Source organism: Periplaneta americana, chromosome 16 (assembly GCF_040183065.1).
Source record: "Periplaneta americana isolate PAMFEO1 chromosome 16, P.americana_PAMFEO1_priV1, whole genome shotgun sequence".
In the NCBI taxonomy this organism is placed as follows: domain Eukaryota; kingdom Metazoa; phylum Arthropoda; class Insecta; order Blattodea; family Blattidae; genus Periplaneta; species Periplaneta americana.
In genome coordinates, this window is record NC_091132.1 from 17,558,379 (window position 1) to 17,580,457 (window position 22,079).

General features: G+C 35.4%; 1 long non-coding RNA gene and 1 pseudogene across 1 annotated transcript in view; one reads left to right on the plus strand and one right to left on the minus strand.

Annotated features, from left to right (window-relative positions):
- Positions 1-22,079, plus strand: part of LOC138691208 (transcriptional repressor scratch 2 pseudogene) — a 233,975-nt pseudogene that overhangs the window by 106,150 nt on the left and 105,746 nt on the right.
- LOC138691209 (uncharacterized) overlaps positions 10,347-22,079 on the minus strand; it is a 196,056-nt gene continuing 184,323 nt past the window's right edge. The window contains exon 3 of the long non-coding RNA XR_011329764.1: positions 10,347-10,390. This is a non-coding gene — a long non-coding RNA (uncharacterized lncRNA). The remainder of the gene's footprint in view (positions 10,391-22,079) is intronic.

Below are 22,079 nucleotides of genomic sequence, written 5' to 3' on the forward strand. Positions count from 1 at the left end.
AGCGTGTGCAGTAATAAGACAGCTCTAACCTCCAGTTATATGAATAAATATTGTTGGTGTAAATGGGTTCCCAGCCAGCGCTTGCCGACAAAGGCAGGCGGCTTAATGAACCTCACACGTCACGCGAGTACACTGTTGCCAGTTCTCCATGTAGCCTACACAAAAATAGTGTATACAATATAGACAGCATGACGACTGAGAGGAGCTTGTACGTAAGAATTTGCACAAATTATTTAAATGTAAAGAAGAATAAATGTCAGACGGAAGTGGAATAGTGACAGGAGTACCAGCGAATAGGGATTATAAAGAATGGACACTCCTCGTCGGTACCTTTGATGTAGCCGGACTGATTTCAATGACCTTCAAGCCAGCTAGAGCGTGAGATTCTGCTTTCTCCCTAGAGTTGGCGCTGACATCACACCAGCTAGCAGTCGACACAGCGGAAATATAACACATATAATTAATACATCTAGGTACATTATATACTCAAATAAAATAAATTGGATCCATAAAATAATAAATCCGTCATTAACTGTAATGTCTAGACTCCAGAGTTCCTTTATAATGAGAGTTGAGTCGTTGACCCCAACAACAATTAAAATATGTAATGATTTGATCGCACTGAAAACGGAAAAACAAAACTCTTACGAGAAGTAAAACCATATACCTATATTATATTATATACAAATATTAAACGAATTTGATACTTAATTTTATAATGTATTATATTATTTTATAATGTAATTTATTATATATTATCTCAAATATAAACAATTATTATTACAACTAGTTCGTCACTGAGAAATAAGGAACAGCTGTTAACTTGAATTTATTTGAAGCAAAGCGTTACTGGATTATGCAATAAGGTAGGCTATTTTTGAATCCTGTGTCTCACCTCTATTCTCAATTATTATCTTAGCCTATGCCTGATTACACTAACCTCTAGCGCTTGAAAGTAGAACTAAACGCTGGCGCATAGAGAAACAAAACATAGGCACATTCGCTTAGTGTCCATTCTTTATAATCCCTATTCTCTGGGAGTACGACCTACACCATCTACGTGAGGAATTTAGTGAAGGAATATTTTCAGAACATGAGAGAGGGCGATATTAAGACGAAGAAGAATCAAGTGCATACATATTTGCTGATGATATGGCGTTGTTAGCACAGCAGGATGAAGATAAATGCAAACAAGACGAAGACCATAGTTATCGAAAGAAAAATAAAGAAGGTAAACTTCCGAATTCTAGGTTACACAGTAGAACATGTGAACAGCTTCAAATACTTGGAGTATACTATAAGAAGTAACATGAGCTGCTGCCAAGAAGTCAAAAGGAGGATAGCAATGGCAAAGGATGCTTTTAACAGAAAAAGGAGCAGCTTCTGTGGACATCTCGAGAAAGAACTAAGGAAGAGACTAGTGAAGTGCTTTGTGTGGCACTGTATGTGGCAGAAACATGGACATTACAAGGAGAAACGACTAGAAGTATTTGAAATGTGAATATGGAGAAGAATGGAGCGTCTGAAGTGGACAGACAGAATAAGAAATGAAGGTGTGTTAGAAAGAGTGGCTGCAGAGAGAATAATGTTGAAGCTGATGAGGAAGATAAAAATAAACTGGCTGGAAGACTTGCTAAGAAGACATTGCTTACTGAAGGATGTACTGGACGGAATGATAAACGGAATAAAAGTTTGGGGCAGAAGTAGATATCAGATGATAGACGACATTAAGATACATAGATCATATGCGGGGACTAAGAGGAAGGAGGAAAGGTTGGAGAATACTGGGTTTGTAGTGAAAGACCTGCCCTTGGCAACAAATGAGTAAAACTACTGGAATGCAACGGCTTTAATTCCATAATAATCTAATTTGTCTAGCAGCATTTTATGATTTATACAATCAAATGAATTTTAATTTCCTCCAGAATTTTGTCAGTTAAACTAATTAAATGTTGAATTTTTCGTTGATTTATTTTTTAAAAATCAAACTGTTGTGTAACTGAAATGTTGTATCTTTCAAAGACATTGGAGAAAACTGGTAGAAGTGATATGGGTCTGTAATTTACTGCAGACGTTGTTTCTCCTTAGTAAAGAGTAACCAAATCTCGTTCGGCACATAATTCCTAGCCGTTTGGTTCACCTTGATTGCTCAGTTTGTTTAGAAATTATATTAATCTCAACAAGGATATTAGTTACGTTAAGTACTTAATCAAAATGTTTTTCCGTGCGATAGTTGAGAATATTTTTCTTTCTAATAAAATGGAAGGTATATTCGACGTAAATCCAGGAACAAGAATAAATAAAATTTACAGCCGTAACAGGAAATTTAGTTGCAAGGGGAAAAAATTTATCATTCCACAGGTAAACATTTTTTTTTTTTTGGTGTCCGTACTGAATATTGGAAAGCATGAAATAGAAATCGAATTTTTTTATATATGATTGTTATTATTTATGTTGAGTTCCTCTTTTTTGTGCTTCATGGAAACAAATGTGTTTCAGTTGAAATGTTTTTAGGAGATTTCACACGAAAACCAATAGCGCGCGCTCTGTAGAGAACATAAAACATTTTATTCAAATGCGTCATCAAAATATGTTATTGTTTTTACATAAATAAATACAATATACAAGCTGGTTTGTTTTACGTTCTGAGAAAAACAGAAACAACACTCGTTTTGTTTGTAATAAAAAAGCATTACAACAAAATTTGCTTCTTAATCAAGCTAAAAATGCAATCTCTGCTTGTCACTTCAGTTTTTATTTTCAGATCTGTGTTAAATACAGACGTCTGTAGATTTGAGTGCTTGGCAGACGAATGATTGAGAGGGCTGAGGGACACCAGCTCAACCAACACTCTTCATCTAAAAAAATGAAGGATGGTAATTTGATGAAACGCAAATGCAAACGACGTGGACATATCACGTGTACATTTGTTCTGAATGGATGTCGTTGCCATGACAATCGCTTGATCCCGATCACAAAACTTCAGCACAAGATAAAACAGACAGATGCAAAAAACTGCTAGAATCAGTCAACCCTGTGCATGTAATTAAGGTAATAAAATGTAGACAGATTTTACGTCAGTACCGCGTCTGGATTATACAGTTGACTTGATTAGCCTTCTTTCATTGAGACTGTGGTACAATGCTCCGTCGATTTAGTAGAATGACTTCGAGTCTAAAAAAGCAGAAAACAGTAGGCCTACACCCTGGTCTGGTTGTGACGAGAATCCAAGTCCCCGCATACCGGTAAGGCAATCATGTCACAAACACTTTCAAGTCTGAGTATTTTTGACTAAGTAGGTATTATTTAACGCCTTGATAACGGCACAAATGTTAACAATATTTCATTTTTTTCTTTCTTTAGCTAATCCTTTATTTCTTGATTTATTTATTTACTTCTTGATTGATTAACTCATTCAATCATGAATTTATTTTTTTCTTCCTTCATAACTTCACTCACACACTCACTCACTCACTCACTCATTTCTTTCTTCCCTTCTTTCTTTCTTTATTATTTAGTTTACTTATTTATATAGGTATCTCATTCATTCATTTATTCATATATTCATTCGTTTATGATTCTATTTTCTTTATATATATATAAATAAAGTGAAAACATTAAAGACAATTTATTTCAGTTTTTAAAAACATAATAAAATAATTGTTTTTGATAGCCTAAAATAGAGTTGGTCAAAAAGGCCACGCTTTCTGATATCATGTATATATAATAATTAATAATTATCTCGCTCCTGTGTGTCATTAAAATGTAGATTATCTTTAACAATACGATCTATAACATGGGTGTCCAAACGCCTGTAGAACCAGGAGATATAGCACGTCAAGTATGCCCTGCTAAGGTCAATAACTTTCCATATAAAATAGGAAAAACGACCTTAAAGAATAAGCGCTGCGGGTTGCTTACGCTAGGGGTTACCGCGTACGAGTTACAAAATTGGACATCTACGATCTATGACTTTGAATTCCTGCAAGTAACGTACAGTAGTGGCAAAAAAAAAAAAAACCGGACCGACCTTGTAGCTGATTTCAGATCCTTGTTCACTCCAGAGCACGATAGACTTGTAACTAAAACTTTCGTGGTTCGAATTTTGCCTGGGAAGGAAACTTTTTTGTGTTCCTTATTCAAATTTATTCCCAATACTTTTCGATTGCTGGTAAAATTCATGTTCTGGGAATAATAAGTTAATTAAGTAGTAAAATATCGCTGCAATCGAAAAGTATTGGGAATAAATTTGAATAAGGAACAAAAAAAAGTTTCCTTCCCAGGCAAGATTCGAACCACGAAAGTCTTAGTTACAAGTCTATCGTGCTCTGGAGTGAACAAGGTTCTGAAATCAGCTACAAGGGTCGGTCCTTTTTTTTTTTTTTTGATACTACTCTACATTCTGTGAGCGAGGACGAATTCGTTCATCCGTCAAAACACGAATAAATCTAACTGGGGCTTCATGTGGACATCGTAATGCTATTTCCCTAATTATTGTGTTAATTTTCTTTACATTCACCTCAGTTGCATTTCTTTCATGAAGAAGTCCTGCAGTTCCATTTTTAACAACCGAAATATTTCCAATATCTGAATTTTTACTCATCGAGAGTTGCAGATGGCCCTTTCGGGATATCTATTGTAAAAGCACTGCCTGTTTCGATTACTGATAGGGCATTTAGCCTAGAACTTTTCACTATGAACCTTTGTAAATTGTAAATTTATATTTTCGGGACTTTTCTTCGGATATTTTAACCTTTCATCCGTTCAATAGCTAGTAAGAAGAAGATGTAGCGCTGACAAAGGTTGCTAACATCGCCAGAAGCTCTTTACGATAATTATTAAGATATTATAGGCAGGTTGATCACACAGTTCGCTGCATCCGCATTGGAATGTACACAGTCAGATTACAGGCGCAAACAAATGAATAAGTTATGGGTTGTCGCTGACAAACGGACATTATGCGGGCTGCATAGAGTCTAGGAGATTCGCTGTATGTCACGGCTGTCCAATCAAGGAACGGAGAACCGATATCCTGAAGATTTCATGGACGATACATCTGTACGGTAAGTATTCGCCGAATAAGACATTATTCTCTATCATTAACAATTAGTCATTACCACATTATCTATAGATTTTCTGATGATATGGAGTTGTTACTAGAAGAGGAGATGATACTAAGGGATATCCTACTGGAGTTATATGACAGATGTGAGCAGTATGGAATTAAGATAAAATATGCAAACAAGACAAAGACCATGGTTATAGGAAGAAAAATAAAGAAGGTAAACGTGCGAATTCTAAATGAGGCAGTAGACTACATCAAGATAGCTTCAAATACTTGGGAAGTACTATAAACAGTAACAGCTGAAACGGACAACGGACCTAGAATTATAAGCTACGGGAAAAGGAGCTCTAAATTATTATGGTTACATTTATTATAAAAATAGAAATGGGACAAAAAAACAAAACTTACTCGGATTGCAGAAAACTGAGAGAGAGCGTAATGCAAGAGCCATTATGTTAAGCCAAGGTACAAAGTTAAAGCCGACGAGTTATAATATTATAGAGAGGCTTCACGAAGTCCTAGGCACATAATTAAAAGCCATCATGTAGTGAAAAAATGCACAACACTTTCTGCTGCGATTCTTCATGAAGTGACTGACAGTGCTATGTGGTAGCCTAATGTAATTTATTCCATATTCTTGTATGATATGTATTGTAGTTTCAATAAGACTATTTCACAACGCATCTATTATTATTATTATTATTAGTATTATTATTATTATTATTATTACTTACTTACAAATGGCTTTTAAGGAACCCGAAGGTTCATTGCCACCCTCACATAAGCCCGCCATCGGTCCCTATCCTGTGCAAGATTAATCCAGTCTGTATCATCATATCCCACCTCCCTCAAATCCATTTTAATATTATCCTCCCATCTACGCCTCGGCCTCCCTAAAGGTCTTTTTCCCTCCGGCCTCCCAACTAACACTCTATATGCATTTCTGGCTTCGCCCATACGTGCTACATGCCCTGCCCATCTCAAACGTCTGGATTTAATGTTCCTAATTATGTCAGGTGAAGAATACAATGCGTGCAGTTCTGTGTTGTGTAACTTTCTCCATTCTCCTGTAACTTCATCCCGCTTAGCCCCTAATATTTTCCTAAGCACCTTATTCTCAAACACCCTTAACCTATGTTCCTCTCTCAGAGTGAGAGTCCAAGTTTCACTACCATACAGAACAACCGGTAATATAACTGTTTTATAAATTCTAACTTTCAGATTTTTGGACAGCAGATTGGATGATAAGAGCTTCTCAACCGAATAATAATAGGCATTTCCCATATTTATTCTGCGTTTAATTTCCTCCCGAGTGTCATTTATATTTGTTGCTGTTGCTCCAAGATATTTGAATTTTTCCACCCCTTCGAAGGATAAATCTCCAATTTTTATAGTTCCATTTCGTACAATGTTCTGGTCACGAGACATAATAATAAATTTTGTCTTTTCGGGATTTACTTCCAAACCGATCGCTTTACTTGCTTCAAGTAAAATTTTCGTATTTTCCCTAATCGTTTGTGGATTTTCTACTAACATATTCAATTATTATTATTATTATTATTATTATTATTATTATTATTATTATTATTATTATTATTATTCAATAAGAATGCTTGGCTTAATAAGATCTATAACATTCTTTTTCTACTCCAGAATCCCTATTAATTCTGTACTTTACTTTGGTTCGATTTAAACTTGAATATGCATCTGTAGCCTAGAATTCCATTACTTCAACTGATTCGGTTAAATTGGAAAATATTCAAAGAAAATTTATTTCCTTATGTGCTTTTCGATTTATACCCAATTCCTCTGACTTCAATTATGAGATTACCTGTAAATATTTTAACTGTTGTAGCCTTTATTCTAGAAGTCAAAATCTTGATTATCAATTTTTTTGCAAAGTTATCAAGGGTGATATTGATTGTGAGTCTATCATAAACAATATCAGCCTTCGTATACCTACAAAAGGTTTAAGATTTCAAAAAAAATTTTATAAGAGAAATTCAAAATCACTTTTTCCAGTCTATAGATGAATAACATTTGCCAATTTGCATGGGCAAAATTTAGAACCTTTTAAAGTATAGTTTCATTTTGATTATTAACTATTTTTGTTCAGAATTTTATTTGTGTAAGTGTGTTTTTCTTCATTTAAGATACATCGATACTTAATTTAGACATTTCGCTATAGTTTTTGTAAAAAGCTGACTCATAAATAAATAAAGACGACTCTCGAAAGACAAATGCAATGAACACAGCTAGCGAGAGCGGCAGTTAGTTTTGTTCATCTCTACTCCATACATATCTACACTGTTGCGGGTTGTTGGGAGGCTTTAGGTAACCAAACGCAGGACTCTAGTTATAAGACAGTACTTGTAAAACTTTAAAACCAACACAATTGTACTCTCATTTTCGAGGCTGGGTCACATCTTCTATTTTCCGATGTGTCCCTGATAATTTGCAGAACTTTTAAGAGCCGCTAACACAGAATAACCGGGGGTAATAAGGCCCACATAAGGAATAAAACGTTCTTTCTTTGAAATGGAGACGTTTAGTAATTTAAAAAAAATGGAATAGCATACTTTTATAGTTATCCTATAATATTTTACTTCAAAGAAATATCCAAATTGGCACACAAATGCTGTGAGCAATGAAAATTAATATCATCTCACTGGGCCTTATATTCTGCTGTGACAGATAATAAGGCCCACAATAAAGAATATAAGTATTGAACACAATTTGGGCACACAAAGTCTTCAGTTTCTTTCTCAGTGAGACCTACATAATCATCGTGCACCCAACATTCACTAGAGACACACACATGCATATCTACAACAATATTCTTCGCAGATAGAACACATCCGCGTCCCCTGGATGTTTATAAATCCTGAAGTTGATGGTTCATCCAATAGTCTTTCAGCATTAGGAATTACCAATCTTTCGTTTGTTTCATTTCTTGCAAAAAAGATTATGCTTCAGAGTTTGAACTTTATAGTTCAGGGACTTCTATGAACTTGTGGGCGTTTCCACGTATTTATTTCATGGGCCTTATTTCCTGCTCTGTTACTTCGCGTCAATTTTAATGTATAGAGTGCTCATATGCTCATTAGCGAAAGTTTCACGGTAGCCCCAAACTTCTTAATGTTTACACAATAACGTGCATTTAATATTATATTAATAACACTCAGTAAGACGATTAAATATCAACTTAAATTTTGAAAAATTTTATCAAAAAAGCAGAAATAATCACACATAACTTGTTGCCACCAGTCAGCTACAAACAAGAACGAGAATCTAATTTATTTATACCTCACTCGAATGCAAGAAGAAATAGGTCTTAAGAGCCGTTGCTCTCTTTTTCAAAAGTGCATAACTAATGGCAAAACTAGGTAGTGGGCCATATAACATGCTGGGCCTTAAGGGGAGAGGATGGTATTTTTGATAAAAAAAATGACTAAATTAAAAAAAATCTTTAAAACACTATGTGATATGTGTGGATCGCCATTTTTAAACTTCCTGCATTATGTATTTTTAAATCACTCGCCCACTTTTATTGTTGTTTCCGGTAAATTAAATTTCCAAAAATTTATTTTTCTTTAAAATACCCTTCGATATGTGTGGAATGCATTGCATAACATTTTGTGGGTATTTGTGCCCTTATCGGATGTTGAGACGTCATTTTTAAATCCTGCACTATGGATTTTTAAATCACACGCCCGTTTTTATCGGTTTCCAGTAACTTCATTTTTTTGCTACATTGTCAGACAAAATGGATATAATTTCTGAACTATTAAAGATAGCCTACATGCAAGAAATTTAGAACACACATTCTTTAGACTATTAGCAAACTTTTCTCTGTAACAGAATTTTGTTAATTGATTTCATTTCAAAAATACGTCCGTTTGTTTGCAAGAAAGGAAATCAGAAAATTGTTACTAAATTTTAATTGTTTATTTTGCAAACGTAGGGACAAATATCAAAATTCTGTTACAGACAGTTTGTAGAACATACTTTTGCAAATACATTGCAAAAACTGTTTGAATCTATCTTTAAAAACGGTTTAGATATATCGGTTTTAGTACAATCTTGCATTGGGTATATTTTTTTTTTCAAATTTGGGCCCCCAAATAATTTTTTTATTTTTATTTGGTTAAGTTGCCACAGCTATGAGTTCTCTACATACAAAAAATTAATAATTTACACCAAATAGGAAAAAAAGTTTTAAAAAATACCATCCTCTCCCCTTAAGACCCCCAGGTACCTTATTTTTTCTTTTGGAACTTTTGTTTTGCTGTTTTTGACACACGATTTATACACAGTTAAATTTTTTGTAGTAGCCTTCATATTTTTATGCGTTGCACGTTGAATAATTAAGAAAAAACCACGACATAAATTTTCACAGAAAGGTTCCTTTACCAGTAGTGAAGATAGTGCATAGAACGATATCCGTGGTCCTTTGCCACTTTTGTTTGGCTATTGTAACACACGATTTATGATTTGTCACCTTCGTCATTGTTCCAAGCCAGAAACAAAAGCGGCTCGGCTCTGGAGGTGAACACAGACTAGACTGTGCTGCTTCCTGCCATTGTGGCCAGCGATGATCATGATCATCATGATGATGATGACAAATGGTATTCAACATGCGTCATATCCGGTATTTGTTTATTTATTCTTTCCTCGCCTCGAACAAAAGGCTTCGAGTCACCTGTCACAACGGTACACAAATACGGGGACAAGTACAAAACACGCCGTGTGGGATGCAATGTAATGAATGAATGGCATCTATTATTTATGGGTGCTATTAAATTGGGGGATAGGGGTGGTGTTTATATGCATTTGCCCTATTATAATCAATGGTTTATACATGAACCTCCCCACCTACATGTTTTGAATTATCCCATCGATTGTTTCTCATACATCATGCATATGAACACAATGGTGATGTTACAGGCCGTGTTTATCACCTTATTTCCAAACACGCATTTGGGGAGAAACGCAAATGCACGTAATTCAAATGGTAACAACGATTGTCAGTGAATGGAACGGGTAGGCCAGGGGTTGTATCCATAGCAACAAGATAGAAAAGTAATATAGTTTTATACATCAATTCAGATCATTATCTGCTTTCCCTTCTACAAGTCTTCAGCGCACCTAGCCTTCTTTCTATTCTCTTCGCGCCAACTATAATATAGGGACGAGAGTAGCTTTCATTTGCAGACAGCAACTAAACACAGCAATAGAAAATAATTCATCTGGAACTAGGCATTTATGAAATTTTCTACTTACTTTGACCGGGGTTCTGAGGTCAGCACTCGGTCGTATGTCCACCTAAGAAAACACAGAATATCAAATTAATAAAAGACAAATATCCTTGCACTAGATCGAGTTCAAAAGCAGGACAGCATGTTGCTAATCCACAATTAACTAATTGTAATTCAACTTAAATACGGAAGTTAAATCATATTTAATTCGTTTTCACTTAACTAAACTAATACGCATTTAAAATGAAATCAATGAAGCACCAGACTCGACTATTGCACGATTAGAAAAAGTATATAAATATTAGAAGAAATGAAGTATTCTAATACAATAAAATATCAATTGACTTACTGAAATTCTATTTCACTAATGTTAGCTTCACCAAAACGTTTGAACGGAGCCGCCATTTTCAGTTGACTGTCTATGATGTAAACAAATGGCGATCGCAAAGCATGTTTTATAGTACCGTAAGGAATTTTCAGTTTGAAATGTTGGCAAACAAAGAAACAAATTGTAGGGAGGTGATAAAAACAGAAGGAAGTATATGAAGATTAGAAGAAATAAAGTACTCTAATAGAATAAAGTAGATATTAATTGACTTATTAAAATTCAATTTCACTAATGGTAGCTTCACCAAAATGTTTGAACGGAGCCGCCATTTTCACTCGACTATCTATGCGGGAAACAAATTACGATCTTTTATAGTACCGTAAAGAATTTTCAGTTTGAAATGTTGGCAAACAAAGGAACAAATGTTAGGGTACCTAGTGATAAAAACAAACAAATGCTAGGGAAGCGATAAAATTAAACAAATGCTAGGGAAGCGATAAAATTAAACAAATGCTAGAGAAGCGATAAAATTGTATGATAAGCAGCCATGATTCGTTGAAAGACGTCGTTTCGTATCGTTTTATTGGTCAAAAGTAGTATGACGCAGTAAAAGTGTAATAGTCATACTAAATTGTCTTTGTCGTAGTTCAGTTGTAAGTGACTCATTCGTGCGCCAATAGATGGTGTTGTAGGTATCTCAATATGCATTTCGCAGTGTGTTTTGCATCAATATATCAGAAAGTTGTTTTTGCACTTAGCACATTTAGAATGTTAGGTCCTCAATTACTAAAAGTTCTTCATAACCGTAGTAATCTGTTGACCGTGTGTATAGCCGATATTTTCTCCTCCGTCGCTGCAGGGAGATGCAGAACTTTGCTTTGACAGCTTGGCCATTAGTTCCGGGAAACTGCTCTGGCCAATGAATCAATATATATTAATGCTGAGGCTCTCATCCATTCTTTATGTCCATTTCGGCGGGCCAGACCACTCAATCTTCCTTTATCTTTTCTTTCTGTACACAGGGCCATTAAGGGAATTAAATATCATTCCGCCGTTGACATATGAGTAAGACCAGAAATAACGGCACGGAATATGGGGTGGTGGTGAAGGTGAAGTACCCTAATGCAGAAATACATTTTCTTATTTAAAATCAAATAGAAGACTGTTCTGTATGGCTGTGAAACTTGGACTCTCACTTCGAGAGAGGAACAGAGATTGAGGGTTTTTGAGAATAAGGTTCTTAGGAAAATATTTGGGGCTAAGAGGGATGAAGTTACAGGAGAATGGAGAAAGTTACACAACGCAGAGCTGCACGCATTGTATCCTTCACCTGACATAATTAGGAACATTAAATCCAGACGTTTGCGATGGGCAGGGCATGTAGCACGTATGGGCGAATCCAGAAATTCATATAGAGTGTTAGTTGGGAGGCCGGAGGGGAAAAGACCTTTGGGGAGGCCGAGACGTAGATGGGAAGATAATATTAAAATGGATTTGAGGGAGGTGGGATATGGTGATAGAGACTGGATTAATCTTGCTCAGGATAGGGACCAATGGTGGTCTTATGTGAGGGCGGCAATGAACCTCCGGGTTCCTTAAAAGTAAGTAAGTAAGTAAGTAAGTAAGTAAGTAAGTAAGTAAGTAAGTAAGTAAGTAAGTAAGAAGACTAGAAACATTCACAACTGCACTGTCTGATAGCCCCTTCACTACTGAACAGAATACTACACTGCGAAACATTTCGTGCACGCATGCGCAATAATGAAATTTATTTTGTTTGTTACTATACCATATTTTGGAATGGAGGGAGTAAGAGAAACCAAATTGACTAGAGCATTAATTCGAGAGCTGTTATACGGAGTCGCGGAGCTATGGGGAACCGAGTGCGTGAAAGAAGCTGCATAAATAACAACAATAATTTTCAAGTCAGTATATTTAGTAAACGAGGAAAAAGCGAAACGAACGATTATGACCTCGTTTCTTTCGCAAAAATTTATTTCTCACACTAGTTTATTAAACGGTGTCGGACTGTAAAGAAAACAACTATCGCAATGTCCTGAAGCCAGCATAACACCTCGAACTACTGGAATACATCTACGTGATGAATTGCGAAAGAGATCGTTTGAATCCTGGTGTCAGTTACCTCATAGGGGGAAAGGTGTAGTCTCTATGTAGAATGTCCAAGAGCTAATTCATGGGTCAGCACCAAAAAGAATTTGTCGTCTTCGGAATATATTAATGCAATTAAGATGTCCTGCAACCTTACTGCAGTGCGCTCCGTTCCTGGCAGAGCTTTCAGCACGACTCGTTGCTGTCAATCAGGCTGCAACGAGACAGAAACTCTTGGCCACGTGTTGGGCTTTTGTCGGAAAGGAGAGTTATTACGTAACAACAGGCATCAGAGAGTCCGTGGAGCTATCGCTTGTCTTCTTCAGAACAAGGGTTGGGAAGTTCATGAAGAGGTGCACTGCATTTCTGAAGACGACTTTCACAGAAGAGCGGATATAATATCAATAAACAAGCAACAACAAAAGGCTATTATCATAGATCCAACTATACGCATGGAGAGAGATCTAAACCAAGCTCATCAGGTTGATCATGAAAAGAGGGCCACTTATGAACCTTGTATTCTCTACCATAGTGCCAAGTATAACATCCCTCCCTTAAATTGGTCAGTGACAGGTTTATTTTTTGATGCTCGGAGTTCGTTACCAAAATTTACATATAATTTTTTAAAACAATTATCAATATCACCTTTCGAAATTCAAAAAATCATCTCGCAAATTCTCAAAGATTCCCTGCAGATTATACAATTTCATTTATACCACTCAGAAGGCCTTAATTAAGGATATGCTAATTTTAAATAAAATCTTTTATTTATAAGTATAATTTTATAGTCATCTTCTAAGATTTTATTTTATAATTGATAATCGATGGTGCTTAATTATTACATTTTATTATTATAACAATATTCATATTTAATTAATTATATTTATTTGCTATTAATTTCCGGATCCTCGTGGTCATCCTTAATTAAGGCCGGATGAGTTTTCTCTCTCTCTCTCTCTCTCTCTCTCTCTCTCTCTGTTGTACAATATTATAGTATTGTGAAATTTTGGTTAAATTTAATTTTCCTATCAATTTTTTTCTATTGTTCTATTAAAATTATAGCTTAAAGCCTGTTAACCTATTGTATACTACAGGATATTTAGCGAATTTAAACGTTAGATTTTTTAATGTTGATGAAGAAATAATTCACTCTGTGAAGTCTTGGGTCTCAAAATGGTTTAAATGTTTTACCAGTCTTGAGGTTACAGTAGATTTTGTGCCGTCAGTACCCACAGTTGTCGCTACGTTGATTCCTTGTGTACTAACTTTGAAAACGTGGCGTCTTTTGTCTTCTCTGACGCACAGACTCTGTTCCCAAGTCTCGGGGCGTAGTCTACAATACTAGCGACACCGCAATTAATTTCGCCGCCACAATCACCACCCCCACACCCCCTGTGTACCGCCACAACAATCAAAACAGACAACCAGACATCCTGAGAGTCAAGGACGTGTCCTCATTCAACATGGGTTTAATCCAGATGTAAATACTACATTCTTCACCAGGGTTACTATGGCTGGTACAAGTTAACCAGAATACGGTATCTTCTATAAGGCATTTTAAAGCATGAGGTAATTCAATAGTTCATAATGTTTGTTATTTTCTGTGCAATTTAAATATCTTGAAACTGCCCTATTATACAGGGTCTTTCCGGGCTGGTGTTACTAACTTTCAGGGATGATGGGGAAGGAACCCTCGTCCCGAAATGACTGAGTCGAAAGTTATAAGCAAAAATAGTTGTGTGGAAATGAAAATTGTAATTTGGCTGATTTTTTTTCTACGTGGGTACTTGTCCGATACTATCTGTGAGCTTGTCTACTGTTCCCATTGGATCATCCTTATTCGAAAATCATGTCTGAATATTCCGTTCTCGTGTACTCCTCCATTTCACTAGGACTGATCGACTGGACACTGCAACTTCTACACATACATTGCTGCTGTCTACAGACGTGCATATCAGGACCGACCATGTCCGTTACACATTACGCTATCTGCATTGCTTTAGTGTAGTTTCCTGTCCCCACCCCTCAGACAGCGCACTGAACGGAATACTGTAGGCAGACAACGTGAACAACGTCAGATGAATACAGTATGTGTAAGATGTACAGATAAATACACATAAATAATGTGTACAGAGGAATAAAATTATTTCATTTCCACACAACTATTTTTGCTTGTAACTTTCGGCTCAGCCGGACCAGGGTTCCTTATCTCAAATTGATACATGTGCCCTTCCCCATCAACCCTTAAAAATTAGTAACACCAGCCCGGGAATACCCTGTATAGTCCGGGTCAGCTTGCTTAATACCTTAAGGTGAAACCTAACCATTTTTCCTCCATTCCTCAAATTTCGATTCTGAAAAATACTACAACTTGTAGTGATTTTCTGTTATGTTGGCAGCAGGAACAGCTGTTGTCAGCAGTGCAAATTCTGAAAATTCAAATTGTTCTCGATTTCTAAGCCGATTAGTGAAATTCGAACATACTAATAATTAATTAATATCAATATTACATTAATACATAATAGATATTTTATGTGTTGCGTTGTGGTTACAATTCAAGATTATAATCAGATAAGTGTAAATAAATATAAAATATGGTGTGATACATGCACTTGGGTGATCGATAGAAAATGTGCACGGAGACAGCAATTATACAGAGGTGTGAAAATTATTAGAATAATCTTAATTTTAAAGGTTTTTTAATAGTTCCTTCACAAATATTCATTGAATTGATGAATATTGGTATATAATATTACTATACTGATGTAGGATATATTTACTACTAACAATGCCGGAAAGCATTGTTGTACATTAGCATTTTTCTTATTTTACAATTGTTATGGGAATTCAGAAATTATTATATTATGTTGGCGGAATTGGAAACATAAAATATTAATTAAGAAATGCTTTAAACAAATTGTTCTTTGCGTTTACATTGTTGTGAAGGTTCAAATGAACGTATACATCTGTTTTGTCATTTAATTTTTTATGTTTCCAATTCCGCCAACATAATATAATAATTTCTGAATTCCCATAACAATTGCAAATCAAGATTTCAGGTTTAACTATCTGTAAAGTTGATTTGAATAATTTCGAAATTATTCAAATCAACTTTACAGGTAGTTATATCTGAAATCTTGATTTGCATAATACACGTCACTGTTCGTTAACAGAAAACCACAATTTAAGTCACACGGAGTTAGTGTGCACTCGAAGTTGGTTGCTTGACGGTTGTCAGCCCACTTTGAGGTCTGTGGATATAGAGGGAAAAATTGGATCGGTGTCGGTTAGAGTTCCCGGGTAGCTCAGTGGTAGAGCGTTGGTACGTTAAACCAAAGGTCCCGGGTTCGATACCTGGCTCCGGAACAATTTTTCCCTCGAAATTATTCCCATAACAATTGTAAAATAAGAAAAATACCAATGTACAACAATGCTTTCCGGCATCGTTAGTAGTAAATATTATCCTACATCAGTATAGTAATATATACCAATATTCATCAATTCAATTAATATTTGTGAAGGAACTATTAAAAAACCTTTAAAATTAAGATTATTCTAATAATTTTCACACCTCTGTAACTAGAATAGCAAAATTATTAGAAGTAAGTAAGTATTCTTAAGCATACATTTCAAAGTGGCATTCGGTTTTCGGAGTTTGTACTAATCATTGTACGTGAAGAAACAAAATACATTTTTAGGCTACAGTAGGTCTCGTGAATCGTAAACTGTTTAGTCAAAGCAATGAATTTCATGTTGCCAGACAAAATACATTTTAATATTAGATCATATTAATCTACTAATTTCCAACATAATGTGCGAGAGGTCCAGGAGGAAAATATAGGCCTACTCTTTCACAAATTATTGACCCATTTTGAAAACACCTCCTAACATAAAGATGAGATGTTAGTAGTATATTATTATTATTATTATTATTATTATTATTATTATTATTATTTTCGTTGTTGGTAACTCTATAGCATCTATTAGATGCTTTATGGTTGTGCTAACAGATGGAGTTACTTGTCAACAATGTGACGCTGAAACGTGTGTTCAGGTTACTGCCCAGCGAAAGTCCTGATGTATTTTTATTTTGTGATGATTGGTTAATATTAACCCGGCACACACACAATCACACTCACATTCATACAAATTTCCAGACTCTAGACGCCCAGGGAATTCTTCTTCTTCAAGAAAAATTCACCGAGAGCTGAGCCCGGGAATCGAACCCGGGACCTCCTGATTTGGAAGCCAGCATGCTGACGAACAGATTATTATTATTATTATTATTATTATTATTATTATTGTAAACGGAATTGTAAGTATATTCTCTTTGGTGATATCTGTTATTAGTTGGCAACACTGAAGAGAGGGCTAAAGTAGCCTTTTAGGAACTGCTCTTACGTCAATTACGTAATAATTATGTTCTTGCGTCGAATTGATTACGACGTATTGTAAGAAAGTACAAAGTTACTTGGTCTAAGACAGAAGATGGCGATCGTCTGAAAACCTGAATACAGATTCGTTCTAATTTAGTACGTCTTCCAGTGCGTTTGGTGAAAGCGTGCGAACATGAATAAGAAAACCCGCGGTTTTACTTTTATGATCTGAAGGTCAATGTGCTGGAACACACGTCCTGCAGCATTATTTTTATTATCCAGAATAAAACAGTCTTAGGAATAACTTAGACATAAGAAATGCCGATAAGAGAAGCTGGGACTATAATAAATTTTATTAAATCAAGACATTCAAATTCAAGAAAGTTATACACGAAATGCTGCACACAAAAGACATCGTAAAAAAACTTATTATACATTCACACTGGGATCCGAGACCTTCAACAAAGAGGGCTGTTATTCCTTCCAGTTTTGTGGGAACTCGCCAAAATCCAGAGCATGATTAGACGTTCAAGGCCTGCAGAGCGAATGGTCAGAGACTATTAAGGTGTTATTATCTGGAAAATATTTCCTTGTTAACATAAAATGATATTTACCATTTCAACTCACAACATTCTGCAGTCTAATTTTGAATGTTATAAATCTCACAGTACAGTCGACGGCATTCAAGAAGTGTCTTCAAGGGAAATTTGCGCTTTGAGGGAAATTTCACTTTAAACAGTGGTACTATAATTTCTTCTATTAGAATACTTCGTAATTGAAGGGTACACGGGAATAACGATCAAGGTCCATTTTAGAAAGTTTCGAGAAAAACGAATTTTAAAGTTTGAGCACTTAATACTTTGTTATATGTGTATTTAATAGAAATTGACGTAGTGGAATGTCAAGAACGATTATTTCTTATTACTAGCTAGATCACATGATAGTACTTCCTTTCCACTATAGGATGGCATTATTAACTCAATTTCGATTTTTGATGGACCTTGATCGTTTTTCTCGTGTACCCTTAAATTTAGATTACTTAGATCCAATCATAACCTAACTTTAAAACTTGAACACATGTCAGATGTCATTATTAGTAATGTTATGTGATACCATAGTTACAGAAAAAAAACAAATGAGCAATGAAGAAACAAAAATGTGTGAATATAACGCTTTCCTTCCTAGCGACAACGAATGTAGCAGGAACTAAATAATGAGAATTTACAATATATTTGTGTAGTTTTCTTATCTAAAATATTTCTAATGTTTTAATTTATAAGTTAGTTGCTTTTATCTGAAGATCAAAGTCATGTGACAGAATTAAGTGAAAGGAGAAAGTTCTTATAATGTCAAAAACGCACAATAGAAATGCATGTTCAAAGTTCTAAAAAACAAAAGAATTGGTATATAAACTCCTGTTAAACGTGATTTATAAATAAACTTGTTCAATGTTGGCCATGTTATGACTAAGAATGTGACGTCGAGCTGTAGCCTATCTTCTTGTTAGCCACGGTAACAATCTCATGACGTCTATGTCAGAAAAAAAAAAGAGTAAAGAAGAGATAACCTGATTAATTTGTTTGATGTCACAACACGTAAATCGCCACAAAATATTCTGACTTGCAACATTTTGAAATGGTTTGTAGAAACAATCTCATACGTATGCGCGTTAGAAAAATAACAGTGCACCTTTAGAAACATCATTCCACTTAGTTTAATACCAACCTATGAAACACACTACACAGTTCAAATATGTATTCATAACTTGTAAAATACTAATGCGTAACTATGTTAACTGTCTGCAGAATCAATTCCAAATAATTCAGCGCCTTTGTTATTATAAATAATGTACTAGTGAAACAGACAAAAGATTTTTAATTTGTTTCAATTCCGAAATATGAAACACGCTACGGAAAACAAAATTATAACTTGAAAATTCTGTGTAATTATATGTAGAAACACAAAATCTGAAATGAAATCGCGGCTTCATTAGACAATTAGAAAAGATAGTCTGGCTTGTCAATAAAACAGGAGGATAGTCCTTTTTTCTTCAAAGTATAAAACACACCATGGAGAAGGAGCTTGTAACTGATAAAATATGGATACGTAACTTTCAGTAATTATTTGCGGAAACATCCTCATGGCGTCTTTATTGGAAACAGTAAACAAGGACGCTCATTTAATATTTCTTATGTGTAACATGTAAATTATTGATTCATAAGTTTGCAACATGGCGTTTTTATTGAAGAATTGCAAACTGTGAACAAGAAGAAAGTTGATTTAATATGTTTTAATGCCAATGTGTGAAACACCACACAGGGAACGAACTTGTGAGTTGCAAAACAGTCACTCCTAACAATATGTAATTTAATGCAGAAAGAGCATAAAATGAGTTTGAAATCGTTATTAAGTGTCAAAGAAACAGCACGTATCTTATAACGATATAAATATGAAACTTCACAAGGAACTTGTAGCTTGTAAATTATTAATTCATAAGTTTGCAACATTGTGTCTTTATTGGAGAACTGCGAATTGTGAACAAGAAGAAATCTCATTTGATATACAGGGTGTACCTAATTTCAATTGTATGTGACTGGTGAACGGTTGAAGATAGAACCTTACGGTAACGTTTATATGAAAGCAATACTAAAACAAGTTTCGAATTCTGTCAGTAGATAGTGCGCAGACACGGTTTCTTTTCGTAGATTGTATCGATTGTCAAAATGGCGACACCGCAGATGAAGGCGCAAACTGTGTTTCGGTATGCGGAGTTTAAATCAATTGTTAGAGTTCAAAGGGAGTATCGGCGAGTGTTTAACCATGATGCTCCAACTGCTAGAAGCATTAAGAAGTGGCACGATACATTTTTAGCTACAGGATCGGTGTTGAAGAAGCATGGTGGTGGTCGTAGAACATCCGACGAAATGGTTGCAAATGTTCAAGCCGCGTATGAGCGAAGCCCGCAGAAGTCATTAAGAAGAGCTCCACAGGAACTTCAAATACCAAGATCAACGTTGCAACGAATTGTCCACAAATGTCTCAAACTGTACGCATACAAAGCGCAGCTAATGCAACGTCTGGAGACGGATGACAAACCCAAACGAGTGGAATTCGTCAATACGATTTCTTTCTCTGGGGCTACGTCAAAGATAAAGTGTACGCCACCCCATTCAGAGACCTTCGTGATCTTCGGGAGCGCACCATAGAAGCTATTGAGAGCATTTCAGAAGACATGCTCCAACGTGCTTAGCAAGAAATCGTTCATCGCCTCGATATCGTCACAGTGACAGCTGGAGCTCACGTAGAGGTATGGTGATGTGCATATCGAAACTTGTTGAGTTTTCCTTTCATATAAACGTTACTGTAGGTTTCTATCTTCAACCGTTTACCAATCAGATACAGTTAGGTACATTCGAGCGGTCCACCCTGTATTTTAATGCCAACATATGAAACAACTCACGAGGAACAATATTGTAAATGTATTGTTTCATAACTTTGTGTAATTTACTGCAGAAGCAGCAAGAAATGAGTTTCACGCCTTCATTAGAAAAATAACAAAAATCACAAATCTAGCATTAATGAATCAGAAAGAAAATTAGGCTTAAACTTATAGTTTTTATTCAAATATGTTAGACATATATGTCATGGAAAAAGAACTTGTAACATGTAAAATATTGATTTGTACAGGGACATCATTTTATTTTTACTAACATTTCTAATATTAACCTGGCTATACCTTCGGATTAACGGTTGAGAACCCTTCCGCAACTGGAGCTCGATGAAACTGGCGTAAAACACAAACAAATCACTTTACTAGGTATAGGAGGGAAGAAAAGTAGTTAATCCATTTACGTAAACTAGGAAATATCGTGATTTTGAGTTTGATAATTTTCGTTAGGTTTTTGTTTAATCAAAATACAGTACTGTATTAACAATAAGTGATTTTACTCACGAATTGAGTTATCCATGCGGACGTATTCATTACGCAGTGTATATTATACGGTCTACAGCACATTAGCGTACAATATAGAGAATGAAGTTAAATTGGAAAATAATCATAATATAGATATTTAAACACGTTTTTGAAAATGGTGGCCGTTCATTTCGATACAGGCTTCAGTTCTTTTCTGCATATTATCGCACTATAGACTATTGTACCTAATTCCAATTGCCAGTTTCGTCCTTCGTACTAGTGACACATGTTGAAATAATTCTGTACCTACTCTATAAAAGAGTACCTTACGTACTGTAAATTCAATATTCATTTCTGCCCGATCCGAAAAGATAAAATTACTCAGACATGCTATCTACTGTCCGTCCAAGTGGTTTTGTCGCAGGTCGTAGAAAGGGGGGAAATCATGTGACAGTTAACTACTTAACGAGGTCTTTTAATTTAATTTATTTTAAACAGTTGTATAATATTACGTAGACATCCAATTTATAACAGAAATTAATGTTTTCAGAAAAGAGCTAATACAGCCCAGCCACTAGCCTTTACAGAGGGGCGAGCAGAAGCTGGTGGGGGAAACCGGGATGCGGCGTAGGCAAACGTAAGAAGTACCTGTGCGAAAATATGATTCAATATTGGAAGCTCTTTCGTCACTGGAAAACGCAAACATATTTCTGGAACATACTATACTCATTACCTCAGGAGTGCTTACTATGACCGTAAGGCGACTTTGACTGCATACGCGCGGCCTTCGTTCTATGTGGAGGACGATTGTAAGTTTACTAGTAGAGGAGGGTGGGAGTGAATTACATTCAAAAACTCGGATACAATAAAAATTGAAGTAAAAATAAAATGATGTCCCTGTATATTTGCTACATAACATCTTCGTCAGAAAATTGCGAACAGTTGACAAGAAAGAATATCATTTGATATGTTTCAATGTCAGTATATAAATCACCCCACGGAGAGCGAAATTGTAAAACTTGTAATATATTGA